Here is a 14,654-nt window from a genome sequence, read left to right on the forward strand (position 1 = left end):
AAGCAGTGGTATCAACGCAGAGTACTCCGACCGGGCTTTCGCGTAACGCTCAATTTCGGGGTGGCGATATCGTACTTTATTTCACGATCGGTTGCGCGAAAAGAGAACAGGGAAAAGGGATACGAAAGAGAGACAAATCCTTCTCATTCTCGGAAACATGTTCCAAGCAAGACTCGCATCGCGGGTCCATTTAATCGAAATTAATCGCGCATATGATAACATCGAGAGCTTGCGAAAAACAATCAAATTTCGTTACTTTTCGCTTCGCTTCCCTCGAACGTTACCTAAGAAATGCGTATATATCGGGATGAGATCTAGTTAAAGGCTGCAATCCTTCCGTGCGATAATCAAAGGAAGACACATCCTGTGCGCATACGCTCGTCGGTACAAAGGCAATCAATAATCACGTGCTAAATTGCATTTTGCGAAGCGTCACCCTTTCTCTTCCGTCGCGATACGAAACTACTCACAGTGCCTCGTTTTACTAACATCGTTTACTAACATTTGCTTGATATTTCAATAAACAATCGTAAGTAAAAGTCAGATTGGCGATGATTGAAATTTCGAGCATGGCAATAACCCATCTTGCTTGATTCCTTCTCTCTCTCTCTCTCTCTCTCTTGTTCCTCTGCTTCCTCGCATACGAGAGATTCGTTTTATGTAAATTTACAGATTACAAGGTTGGCTGGATCACGGGGATTTATAGCATTTGATTGTAATCTCTTTGCGCCCGCGCGTATAGGAGGTGAGTAATCAGTTTGATTTCGACAATTAGCATTTCGATGCGTTGCATGAAACATGCTTTCAGAAAGTCAAACCCGCGTAATTCGATGCATGTGGTACGACGCGAGATTTTCGACTAGGCAGATGCACTCGGTACCTTCTTGCAGCGGTACCGATCGAGGGATCGACATTTCGAGAGGGTGGTACGGGTGATGGTGCATTTAGAAGCGCGCTACATCATTCGTTATTCCCCCGATCAAATATCCGCGCCGTATCTCCGTGAGCTGATACATAATCCGATCCACTCATCGGTGGCGATGGCCGAACCGCCGTCAAAAAAAAAAAAAAAAAAAAAAATCCACTTATAGCTCGGCCATCGGTCCGCGCGTTTCAAAATTAACTCTAATCTAGGATCAGACCGCTTATAAAGTGCGGCGAAGATTTGTGAAAAAAAATGAGATCGACCGAGACGGCGGGCGGATGTGCTCTAATTGTGTCCGACGACGGACAGTCTTTCTCATCGGATAACAGTACATTATTCCACGTCGTGGATTTTGTTCGACACGGCCGGAATTTGTTATACTGGAGATAGACCAAGGAGTGTATGTGGGGAAAATAAGGGGCTTTTTAAGGATCGTGTACGCGGGACAAGATTCTAGAGTTTATGCTCGCGCGGTTTCTGGAATTCTTCTCTTATCACACGTTTGAAAAAAAAAAAAAAGCTAAAAAGTATATACGCGGCGACACTACGATGAAAAAAAAAGAGTCATATATATATGTATATAAAAAAATCGATTAATATAATATTTAAGAAAAAGTAAAGTCGCGGTCTTCGCTGCTCGTTGATTATTTTCCGCAAATGTTACATTTTGAAAGAAATTCCCTTCTTTTTTGAATTCCAATGTGGCAAAGTCTTAATTCGAAATTTATTTATTCTGAAAACACTCATTCTCTTATCCTTTTCGCGAATGTTTGTGTATTTATGGACATTAATAATAATTGAAATATTTTTTTCATATTCTCTATCATTTAAAAATTCATTTGCTTTTTCCATATTTACAGAGCTATCAAATAAAGCTGTTGCGTAAAACTGTAACAAGCAAAGGAATATTCTTGTTCGACAATTTAACTACTTTCACAGAGGGAGAGAGGTAGAGCGCACATTCGTTTCGATATATACATACATACAATACATATATAAAATTCATTGGATGATATTGTTTCTGAAATAATACGCACAAACGCGCAGCACAAACTGCCAGTTTTCGTTCCGGCGTTTGCGGCTTTTGTTACTTTGTTACAAACCAGCGATTCATATTTTCACCGATACATTCGCCATTTATCTGATAAACACGTGTAGGTAAATCGAATTTTACAAACGCGCTTTTGAGGTCAGAAATAACGGATATAAAAGCAAGGAACCATAAGGTAAGCAGGGTTTTATTCATGAACGTAATGTCGATCGGATGATATAAATCTCGATTACGCGTCGCGGAATATCGAGATATTGAGAAGGAGAGAAAGAGAATGCCGTGTATTTGACAAAATAGTACGGTAACGTAGTATGCATAAATTATGACATAAACCGTGAATACCTAATATCACTCTTGTTTCACCCAGCTCCGACGAATATGTACCATTATCGTAATCGAGACGGCGCGATAAAGCGCAAAATTGGCCCCGATCATAATCTCTTCACCCATATCAGATTGATCGCACGATACTCTCGCACGATTTTTCACCCAAACACACATACAAGATGTTATTTACAACATGTATTCTTCAAACATATTCAGATCGAATTAATTTTGTTTCTTCTATTATTAATATAGTATATAATTACATAAAATATCACTGATAAATCACGAGACTCCAAGTGACAAGAGCAAAACTAGTGTGCGCGATCGTGTAACAGCATTTCCGATTGTTGTTGAGAGTTAGTTGAATAACGTTGAGGTAACGTTTAGGATGAGCAAAAGCTCGTCCGTTCAAAGCAATCTCGCGCTAATATCAAATTATCGTTAACCGTTATCCGGCAAAGTACCATCAATTTCTTATATGTAGCTATCATGGCGCCAATCTTCGTGAGTCGAAACTTGACGATAAAAAAAAGACAAAAAAGAAAAACAATGGTTCGGTAAAAGTATTTACAATCAAATTCGAGAAAACCGACAAATATTTTTCAAAATTGCTAGAAAGCATCGTCATAAAATCGTGATTTTATTACACAGGAATAGAGGGGGAGAAGGTATTCTCTTAGAACATTACGAGTACCTAGACACGATAAACGAATAACGTCTGCCTCATTATATCCATTATTTCTTGCTGGTGCCTCCCCTTTGAGGAAAACCCTATGTTTCATATATCCTTTCCCTTTTTATGATGGCGGGGCATTACGCGACGGTGTAATATGAAACTAGCTATCGCATCTCCTTACTTGTATATACTTCATATGTAGCTGTCTATACATACGTCGCACTGAAACCGTTATCAGAAAACTCTGAAGAATATTCCCGCAAGCTTCGTGTTCGTGTAATTGCAGAATTTATTATTAAAAAAAAAATATGAATTGTTTTGCAACAATTCAATTTTGTAAGAATAGATTTGAGATTATTATGTTCAATGTAACAATAATAATTCTTGTTAATAATTATCCAAAAACTGGAAAATCTGTGAAATATAAACTATATATTAATTTTATACAAATTCAATATTTAAAATAAGAATTTCTACGATTAATATCGGAATTATTCATTCTCTAGATGCTACATTTTTCAGCTATAAATGGTATTGATTTTGGCTAGCAATCGGATATGAAAGCGCATATAAAATGACACTGTAGTTACTTAAAGCAAATGCACGAACAGCCCTGCACATGTCGCGAGAATCTCGTGCGCGTTTTCCGATTTCGCGAGAACGCCATCGTGTAAAACCAAGGCGAGCTCGGTAGACCGTCAGACGTTCGACCAGTCTCTGCTTTTCTCTCTATCGGCGGGGATGGGGTAGGTTTCGCGAAAGGATACGATATAGAAAAGGCGGGAGGACTAACGGAGACGAAAGGAGTCGAAGGAAGGAAGGAAGGAAAGAAAGAAAGGCGGCAAAGGAAGGAAGGGGAAAGAGCAAAAGGTGCACGGAAAGTAGAGGAACCCAGAGGCATCATCCAACCCTCGCGTTCCCCAGGCGTACTCCCCCGCCACCCCGCCCTTTCTCTTACCTCCTGCACACTCTTCCCTTGCACTACTCCACTAGACGACTCAAGGCACTCCTCGCACCCTCTCCCTCCCCATCATTCCCGTTCCTCGACCTTGTTTCTCGCACTCCGTCGCTCCCTACTTCGCGCCGTATCTCGACTTTATGTGTACCGCCAAATAGGGTTACTTTGCTCCTATGTGTGTGATAACGGCAAAATTATTGTTAGCTTTTTGCCCAAACTAATGTATATAATATTTCATCATTTCATGTATTTTATTCGGAAAAAATGCGTAGAGTTTATTAGTTATAATTATTCGGAGAAAAATACAGTGAAATCTATAAGAATTTTTATTATGATGCAGAATTACTATCAGAAGATAACTCTATCCGACCGTATGCGTACTTAGCGATTCAGCACCTTTCATTAAGAACCTTAATGACGGTTACCATCGTTGTTACAGACCGGCCAACGACCGCAGTTGCGCAAGATATCGCAGAGAAAGAGAGAGGAGAGAGGAAGAGAGAGAGAGAGAGAGAGAGAGAGAGAGAGAGAGAGAGAGAGAGAGAGAGAGAGACAGACAGACAGACAGAGACAGAGAAAAGCGAGTAAATTTAGGCGTAATTAAATACGCGCGTCAGCCTTGATATTATTAAAGTTACAATGCAGAAGTGTATTTAATTAACATCCGATATTGGCGTCGACGCGATCGCATACGCATCTACCGAACGCGCGGATCAATTTACGTCGAATTTATTGTGCGCCATGCTGTTGCCCGCTGTATTCATAATTCAACATATACACAACAGATACATTGGGTTAATATTAAATATCGAATTAGTATGTTCGATGAACCGCGAGCGCGAAACGCTTTGTCAGAAATTTATAGAAATTACCACTATTTTCGAGTTTTAACAATGGTCGCCATGACGAGCGGAATTTTATTCGTTTTCACGTTCGCTAACATGATGAATTTATTTCATATTTATTTACACATCATCGCACTAAATATGAAACGTAAGTGCGCCGTATAATCGTCTACATCTCTCACTAGCCAATTTATCGAACAACGAATCCACTTATTTAACAATGACATATCCTAAAACTCGTACAAATTTTCGCGCAAATTTTCCGAGGGTGTAATTAAGAACATAACAAAATAATAATGACGATTTAATTGAAATAAAGCTAATTTTACACCATAGCCAGACTTTAATTTAATGCCAGCCATTATTACTCTATTCTGCATTCAGAGTAAATTTTAAAGTTATTAACTTGATATGTGTAATTACATGTTGTAATTCATTATAATATTCTAGTTCATGTTTTAGTTTAAAAATAAATAATTGCAAACCAAAACATTATAATTACTGAAATATAACTGTAAACGTAATATAACTTTTTTCGCATTTTATAAAAAGCTTATATAAAAACTAAGGGAGAGAGGAATAAAATTCTATATATGCGCACATATTCCGATAAAGAATAGTTTTTTATCAAAAATGTATTTTAATTAAAATTATTTTTTTCAAAATTAAAAGTTTTAACTACGAATTGCTGTAAAATTTTGAATTAAAAATCAATAAAAAATAATAAATTGTAGTTAAATTGAATGTTTTCGTGCCAATTGAGCGATAATTAGTATTATATGTATTTTAGTATCCTTTCGTGACGTAAATAAAGCATCCAAACATAAAACAACGCACGCGTTGAGTTCCCAAACTTTTTACGCACGATATTGAGAACAAAATTGCAGCCCATTTGTCGCGCCCTTTTATTACGGAATCACGTGCCGCTAGGCTATAATACGAACGACTACGGTTACTGTTTCCACGAATTTGTAAACACGTCCGATCTTAATCGACGTCTGGCCAATAAAAATACGAAAAAAAAATGAATGAAAGAGAACCTTCAGCCGCATTGTTCACGCACAGCCTGTCTTTATGTATCTAAACAACCGCGAATTTTTACGAAACCTGTCTATTGCATCCGAAAAGAAAACCATGCCTTCAAATTCGCACAACGATTATTTCTTTAATAATTAACTTGATATTTCTTGGAAATACTTGTTGATAAAAATTTTTGAATATATCTTTCGAAACAATTTCATTATATATTTTTGTAATAATATATCGTTTTTGGAGCAGACGGTCCTTTTTAAAGCTGCTCGCATTTCATACATCATCCAGAAGATTTGTCAACGACACGGGTTGGAGTTATCATTTCCAACGCATTCGCGTTGGAAATTCGGCTAATTCGATGTGCGAACTCACATTGCGGAATCGGCCGTAACGCGCGGAATAGTAATATCGGGACGGTCTTAACCCCCGTACAAGTAAGATCTAATGAAGCAATTCAACTGCAACCGCGGCCCACTTCAAAGTTTTGAGAAACACCATATTGTATTAGCCAGTATATTACAAACTGCAACGGCGGCCATACCGATGCCGCAGCCCGATTATATTTCGCGACCTATTATATTCGGAGCGATCGAACATGTGGGCAATATGGAGTGCCGACATCGCCAAAAACACGAACCTCTTGCATTCGAATATAGCAATCCATATAATGACATATTGCAATTATCAGATATTTAGAAATTTCCTCGATATTGCTAGTCGTACAAGAAATAACATTAATATATTATACTTTTGTAAAAGAAGTTCAATTTTTCTGTCAATAAAAAATTTTTTTTTTTTTTTTTGATATTACTAACCCGGTGAAATTAAAAAAAAATATATATTGTTTTATAGAAAATCTATTAAAAATAAAAATTTAATTCATAAACAATCATTGAAAATATGAATGCTTTAGATTCGATATTGTATAATAACAAAGAGCAAAAAAATGTTTCGACATTGTTATTTATACGCGAAAAATACCAATAGTATTAACAAACGATATTTTGTGTTTCAAAAATTCAATTTTCCTCCAATTTTATGGAGAATAAGATTAAAAAACGAGGATTAATTTAGAGAAAAAATATATCTATAGTATAAAAGAAAAAAACAAATTTTATATTAATTTGAAAATATAAACTCTTTACTTTTGAAAGTGGCTACTTATGTAATAATCATGAATGCTAGACTTTTACGCGAGAAATATTTTGTTATATTTTTATTCATATAAAGAAATAGTATAACAACGCGTTTTTTATTGGAAACATTTAACGTTTTTGCATAATTTCCATAGATTATATTTAAAAAAATATTACTTTAGAAAATATAAATCCAATTTTATTGCCAAAAACATAAATCCCTCGTTTTCATTTGCGATGGCAGAATACAATTGTCACGCTTTTATCTAAAATTGTTCGTTATTGTCATTCATATATCCAGTGTCATAAAGTTATGAAAATTATATTTCAAGCGCATAGAAAATTAAACTACCGACTTTTATTTTAAATAGCCTTTTTAATGATCGATCTAAACTTTCGATATCTACTTGGATGTTACGTAATAATGAAGTTTGTTCTTCGACTTTCCAAGTTTAGTGCTAAACTTTTTTTCATTAGATTTTCTCTTCCGAACCTATTTCTTTTTACATTTATTGAACTGAAAAATATAATTATTGTTTTCGCTATGCGAGAAATTAAAGATAAATAAAAAGTTTATATTTACACGACACATATTTAACATCAAATATGATTATCGGGATTTCCGACTTTTATCTTTGAACAATATTAAGAATTAAATGATAAATCTGCTTTAATTCGATTGTTAATAGAAATATGACAATCGAGATAAATTTCCATGTTTCGAGAAAACGTTTCAGCAATGGTTACTGTGACAAAAATAAACACGTTCTGCTCGATATCCGGCTATTGCCGGACACAAAATTGTCATCGTTGTCAGCGATGTAATTCGAAATTTGCCAGCGGTAGTGCTATTTTCGCGTCGCGACCGCAACGTATCGAGTAACAATTACCGGCCGCAAAAGCGGCACGGTCCGCGTTACCGTGATCGCGCGACAGAATGACCATCCGCTTCGTTACATGCTCCAGCTCCACTCGCCTCGCCGATTAGTCACGAATTCTGCTCGCTCGGGGGATGAAGGGCCGAAGGGCCGTTGGGCGTCGGATCGGATCGGTCGTGGTGCGTGCGCCAATCGTCCGCGCGTTGGAAGGTCCTATCACAAAAATTCGTTTTTCACTCACCACACCTGGGACGCGCGAAACCGCGAACGCGATACGGACTTTTACATGGGTAAACGGGCGCAATTTTCTCGAGCGCACGCGACGCGCTCTCGCTCGCGCGCGTCGTTGACTCGCTATATGCGAAGAGAGGAGCGAGTTGATTTTTCTTTTACTTGACCGCGTAAGAGAAATACTCGGCTCGCCGGCTTGGACGCCGGAAACACCGCGCGAGAGCCGGAAAAACGACGACGATGTACGAACCGCGGCTCGCCGATGCCGACTGCCGACGACGACGTTCCTCGACGGCGACGGTGGCCACGGTTGTTCGGCGCGACCAACCCTTCGACGCGCGCATGCGCGTCACCCTTAGATGCGCCGCCACCCTCCGTCGTCCACCCTTTCGCCGCGCTTCTTCGCCCCCTCGCCCGCCAATCACGGCTGCTTTTACAATGCCTCGAAAAAGGTAGTGTCCGCAACAAAGGGTAGAGTGCCTTTTCCGGCGGTATTTCCCCCCCCCCCCCCCCAGAAAAGGATGCGCTCTTGCCGGTATCTGTCAAAGACGGGAAATTTAAATGATAATAAAAGAATGACACGCGACGAAGCGCGTGTCTGCGCGTCGCAAATCGCTGCTACTTTGCCTACTCTGGACCATCGAATCTCGCGTTTCTTTTATTACAACGCGCGGGGGTGGTGAAAAGAATTCTTTCGAATCTTTTACTAAAAGTATCAGCGTCGCCTTCTACCCACTGACACTCGCATCAAAACGAGCGATACTCATCGATACAAAATTTGTGTGATTAAAAATCTTTGTGAAAATGGCGTGATCGAACATGATTATGAAGGATAAGTCAAATGTGAATAAATTAAATGCCGATGGTCTTTCCCTGTGTCGTCGGGAACATTTTCAAGAGAAACAATATATCCTCTTTTCCCAATACGCGAGTGTGCTTTCACGTTCCGCACGTACGCCTCGTACCAGCAATGACATTCATCATTGACACGTGTCACTTTGGCACATGACGCACTTTAAGCGTGATCTCCAAGACTCTGCCATTTCGATAAAAAGCATTTTAAATTTTGCAGAGCGTGAAATGTTTAAATTTACATTATTCCTGCAAGGCATCGCATTATATATTAACGGAAAAAAAAAGACTCCAATTATATTCACGATACAATTCATTAATTATGTAGATGAGATAGGTCCACATACATTGGCATAGTATTATTGGCAATTCTCTAGGTTGACAATAGTAGCGAACCCATAGATAATTAATGACATAGCTGGCATTAATCAATCATGTAAATGCTATTAATGCCCGACAATCGCCTATAACGCTGATCCGTAAAAATTAAATACGTTGTTAATTCAGCTTTAATGTACTCGCGCATGTTAATTCACATTAGATAAACACGCAAGATACCCAACACGCACTTCCTCTACGTTAGTCGAATAACATTGGTTGCATCGTGCTGTTTAATGAAACGCGATCGTATATCGCGCTTGTTGTGCACGCATCATCAAGAGTACCAGGGGAGGAGGAAGGGGAGGGGACGCACATACGTCGACGCGCATCGATGACCCAAATCGCGATTTATTAGAATACGAAGTAGAAAAGGTTACGGGAAGAAAAATGTGAGGGGTGCGACGAGGAGAATCGTGTCTGGCCATAAGCAGCGATCTGAGATAGTGTGTGGGCGGACCGCGGCGTAAGATATATTCACCTCGTATACGCGGCGCATACACCGGGTGTATCTCGTCTTCGGCTGCATGAAACTCCCCGTCGCACGTGTACGTACGTACTTTAGTACAATACATATACATGTACGTACGAGCGAGCTATGACGGGAGATATAGTGAAACGTAGCGTGCTGTATGTACGAGAATGCAGGCGCAGCATCCCGACGGTGTGGCGCGAGCGTTGTCGGAATTATTCGCATTCGAGATAACTCGACTTAACGACATCCACGAGCCGCGATACTTCAACGCGGGAAACACGGAAAATTGAGCCGATAATGTCCGTCGTTGTATTATTTTACAGCGTCGGACCTTGAATCGTGAATAATTAACCGGCCAAAAACTCGCGAAAGTTTTTTTAAGTATAGCGAGGTTTTAAATAGTAATAAAATAGTAATGAATGTGTCGTCTCTCTCTTGAAAAAAAAAAAAAAAAAAAAAGAATCGATGATATCGTAGAGATATAATAATCGTTATATTCAGCTAAAGTATATTTTTTGCAGTCTTTTGAAATATCAGACTCGCACGTATTCATTAATAATGGATTCATTAATAATGGCTAATTGTTTAATTAAAGTATAATTCGTTTTCTCCAAAGGATTATACGACGGGCGGAAAATATCGATGGGATTATATCATGTGATAACAGAAAGAGGTATAACAGCGTCGCACTCGATATTAGTTATGCTAATTGGACCTACGTGCCGGGGAAGTGCAAGAGAGACTCGATCGCGCATATACATACATTTGTAAGCCGTCGTTTAATTCTCCATATAGATCCTACTGTCGCGATACATCGCGTCCCATACCCACCCGGTATAAATTCAACCGCGCGTCCGGCGAAATGAGCTTTTTGTTGTTTCCTTTCCCTTTCTTCTTCTCTTTTTATCTTCTTCTCCTCTTTTCTTCTTTTTTTTTTCTTTTCCATTTCATCTTTCATTTCTGCGGGATGGTAACGGTACGGATCAATACGATGACGGGTTGTTTCCGCTTAAGCGGATTTTCACGGCGTTATTTTCGCCATACTCGCGAGCTGGTTAACTCGCGCTCGCGCAGCTGGTTCTCGTCCAGGATTTGCGGGGGAGAGTAGAATGCGTGTGCTCAAAGAGCGCAGAAACAAGCCTGCAGACAGTCAGATCTCGTCTCCGCCACACTATCGCCACCACCCTCTTTCTCTCTCTCTCTGTCTCTTTCTCTCTAAATTCACCCACCTCCGGTTTGCTCCTTTTCTTTCCACTTCTTTGTCTCTCTTTGGTGTACGAGCTGCCGGTGATGGCGAGATCGGAGCTTGTCGCGCACACCCGTGCAACGTGTGTACACGTACACGCCTACATCACATAGGAAATGGGAAAACGAAATGAACCGTGAATAATTATGTATTACTTTTAATGCCTCACGGTTTACAGGAACGTGCTCGCCGATGTCGGGAAAATATTAACGTCAAAGGTACTTCCTTCATTTTCTCCGGACGTATATACCGCCGCTATACGTAAACCGCATCGCCGTCTCGGAGCCAGGGATCAAACGATGCACGGGAGATTCAACGTATAACGACTCCTTTTTTTCTCTCCCGTTCCGTGAAGCACTTCCTGCGCTTCCGCGCACGTACGCCGCGATATAAGGTGGAATATCGAGATAAGAACTCATCCGATCATTATAATTTAGCATAAATTTATGTGCCGGCCGAGAGATAGTCTGCGCGTCTCGATCAATCCGACATATATAAACGCGAAAATTTATCCTGGAGTAATTTAAGTTGCGCTCGATAAGAAAATCGCTTCAATTGATAATTTTTAAAAAAGCGAGAGATTTTTCTCTTAATTTAGATTTTTGAGTTATGATTTTTGTCGTAAATCTACCGCTATTTTATCTGGAAAATATGCGATAATATTTATATATAAAATAATATTACAATATTTATATATAATTTATATATAAAAATTTATTTGATAAAATATTGTTTTACATTTATTTGATAAAATATTGTCAATCACCATGCTTTCACATCTCTGACACGCATAATTTTTTTCAATCGCGCTCGAGATACCTGCATAAGAATAATTGAAACGATGCACATCTGTTAACGATATTCAGAACGTATGTAAATAGCGCTGTAAAAGATGTGAAAGATCAGAACTTGCGGTACCGCTTGCAGGCGAATTTTATAATCGTTAACCGAGCTGGATCGGGGCAAGTTTTCGCTGCCCTTCGTCGCCCTTTCGTACCATTGAATCTATTGTAATTACAGGAACGTCAGTTTCGCGAACTTTACTAGGTTTTACATCTTTATACATCATACCGCGTTATTACAATAGTTTCGCTTCAGCATCAAGATCCTCTGCGGATCAACTACAAATTTATTTCTTCGAACATTATTGTATCTTTAACAATAAACATTACGAATTTCTAATGCAATCAAAATAATATTGCCATCTAAATTTTTATATGATAAAATATAAGGAGTAAGAAAATTAAAAAGAGAAACGCGAGAAAGACAAAATTACATTGTTGTAAATCTGAATATTTCAAAACTTGATAACGAGTCCAACGCGCCATCTCAAACAATTCAATTCAGCTTAAAAAAGAAGAAAAAAAAAAAAAAGATAATTGATAAATTTTTCCAAAATAAAACTTTTTTATTTTTAGTTAGCCTCACATTCGAATAATCTAAATGCAATCCTTGATACAAAATATATTATTGTACAGCTTCAAGTGACATTACCTGTCACTTTGTAGTCTATTTTTTCCCGCAATATTCCGCGTATAATCTAAATTTTCAATAGTAGAGCTAATCCTCTTATTCAATCTAAATTTAAAATTTTACTGAACTTCAAAATTGCACTAGACTGTTTCAAAGAAATCTCGCTCAAAAGAATATAAATTATGTAAGCATAAATTTTGCACGTTACTGTTGAATGCAACGTATTCTCAAAATTATTATTTAAAACTAACGGCTCAATCATTCACAGTTCGCATCTTACTTCGAAAAAAATGTGCTAGACTAAAGCGCACGTATTGAAGCCGCGTGGAAAGCAATTGATTTATCTACTTTTCTGTCGGCATTTCCCAAGTCGAAGTTGGCACGGAGAGAACCTTAAGCATCGCTTGTTCGCCCCGCTGTTCGACAAACTATCACCAAAGACAAGTTTTAAAGCCGACCGAAAGCAGCGCCTTTTGGCAAATAGAGATGACTCTTAACTTTCCTTCGTAAAATACATAATGTTTTGCATAAAAGAAGATCTCGCAGCCGTTTAGAGCATCGATCAATTATTTAATCGATTCGCAAAATGATGAGCACGATATTAAAAGAAAATAACAAATAAATAATAGGAGGCATGTAATTTTACATTGGTGTCATAACAGAAAAAAAATAAAAGCACCAATATTGAAAAAAAGAGTTTACAGCAATTTACTGTGAGCATTGGTCATATTTTCTTTAATGACTAAATTGCATCGACGGAATTACCATCATGCATATCCTTGCAGAGAGACTCAATAATGATCTTAGCAAGCTCGCTTTTACGAGGAAAGAGAGCGCGTGTTTCTTCAAGCAGAAAAATCGAATGCCGACGAGTGGCTTCACGAGTAAAAGACTTAACGATGAGCTATTTACGATGTTGCGGATCAATTCGCGGAGTCAAATCGACGGACAAGATGACGATGATGACTACTAGCGGAGATCGATTTCAACATGCTCTCCCATAGTATGACTTGTACGCGACAAAGCCCACCTCCGTTGCGGGCAAATCATCCGTAAAATAGAGAAATTTGCGAGGATCCTGCAGAAAATCCGCATTCGTTTCCGGAATACCTTATGACTGTGACCCGTTAACATCCGAGCAACGTAAATGGATAGCTAGATAAATACGTTTGTCCGAAATGTACATATGTACGAAATATCTCGTCAAAGACGAGCTCGCGATTCGTCATACGAGAAATACACACGAGGGTTTCATCATTCGCCGAATTTTGCGGAGCCGAACCGTGTCTTGAGCGAGCTTGCTAAGACCTTCTCAGACTCTGTGAGTACCAATCAAAAGGATAGAATCAAGTAGACTAATTACTATCGTTGGGTGAATGTTACGATGTTATAATTATCTAATAATCAAATAATAGTTAATTTAATAAATATATTTTTTTATAATTATATGTGTGTGTCATTCATGGAACCTTTCAAAAGCGATACAAAACTAATATCTAAAAAGATTTGTCCATAAAAAACGGCTTAATTTTCAATATAAAAAGAAAGAAATTATATTAAGTATGGATATTTGAAAATTAAAAAAATGTCATAATAAGATTGTAAAGTAGAATGATTGAAATTATTGCATAAATAGTTCATACAATTTATTTTCAAAAGCAATATTAATAATAGTTACCGTTAATTGACGGTAAAACAAATTGTTCGCCGTTTGCCAGCGCATATATGTATGTATGCATATTTATAAAATATGTAAAATAAACACGGCGACAGTGTTTCGCTGCGCCTGCGTGTACGAGGATGGTGGGGACCTTTTGGATCGATCCTTCAGCTTTATCTGTAAGTGGCGGTCTATATGCGAGTTCTTCATTTATAAAGACTAATCAATGCGATAGCACCAATGATGATGAGCTATTCGCACAAACGAATCGTACAAATATACATCCCGATATTTTTTAGACATATAATTAAATACAGATTTATAACTAAATATAAATCATATATATTGAATATATCTTTGAATAATGACGAGTAAAATTTCTGAAAATAATAGCTGTTACTGCGTCTTTTATCATTTACGTTTCGAAACAGACGTAGTTCATTCGCAGACTAATTTAAACGCAAAGTTCACGACAACTTTTCTTAACAAGCTCTACCATGATTCTTTGTTT

The 14,654-nt window shown here is 38.2% G+C and overlaps 1 protein-coding gene across 6 annotated transcripts in view; it reads right to left on the reverse strand.

Annotated features, from left to right (window-relative positions):
* Nucleotides 1–14,654, reverse strand: part of LOC138934405 (uncharacterized) — a 240,405-nt gene that overhangs the window by 205,794 nt on the left and 19,957 nt on the right. Inside the window, exons 1-2 of one of the 6 annotated variants that reach the window (XM_070298104.1) lie at nucleotides 8,109–8,341; nucleotides 7,871–8,041 (exon numbers count right to left, since the gene is read on the reverse strand). The exons of 4 other annotated variants lie outside the window; for them this stretch is intronic. The gene's annotated coding sequence lies outside the window, so the exon portion shown is untranslated. Of the gene's footprint in view, nucleotides 1–7,870; nucleotides 8,342–14,654 lie in introns of those variants that run through there. One more of the 6 variants, XM_070298102.1, reaches the window with a different exon arrangement.

Source organism: Polyergus mexicanus, unplaced genomic scaffold (genome assembly GCF_030449975.1).
Source record: "Polyergus mexicanus isolate NDT 795.1 unplaced genomic scaffold, iyPolMexi1.0 SCAF_6, whole genome shotgun sequence".
NCBI lineage: Eukaryota > Metazoa > Arthropoda > Insecta > Hymenoptera > Formicidae > Polyergus > Polyergus mexicanus.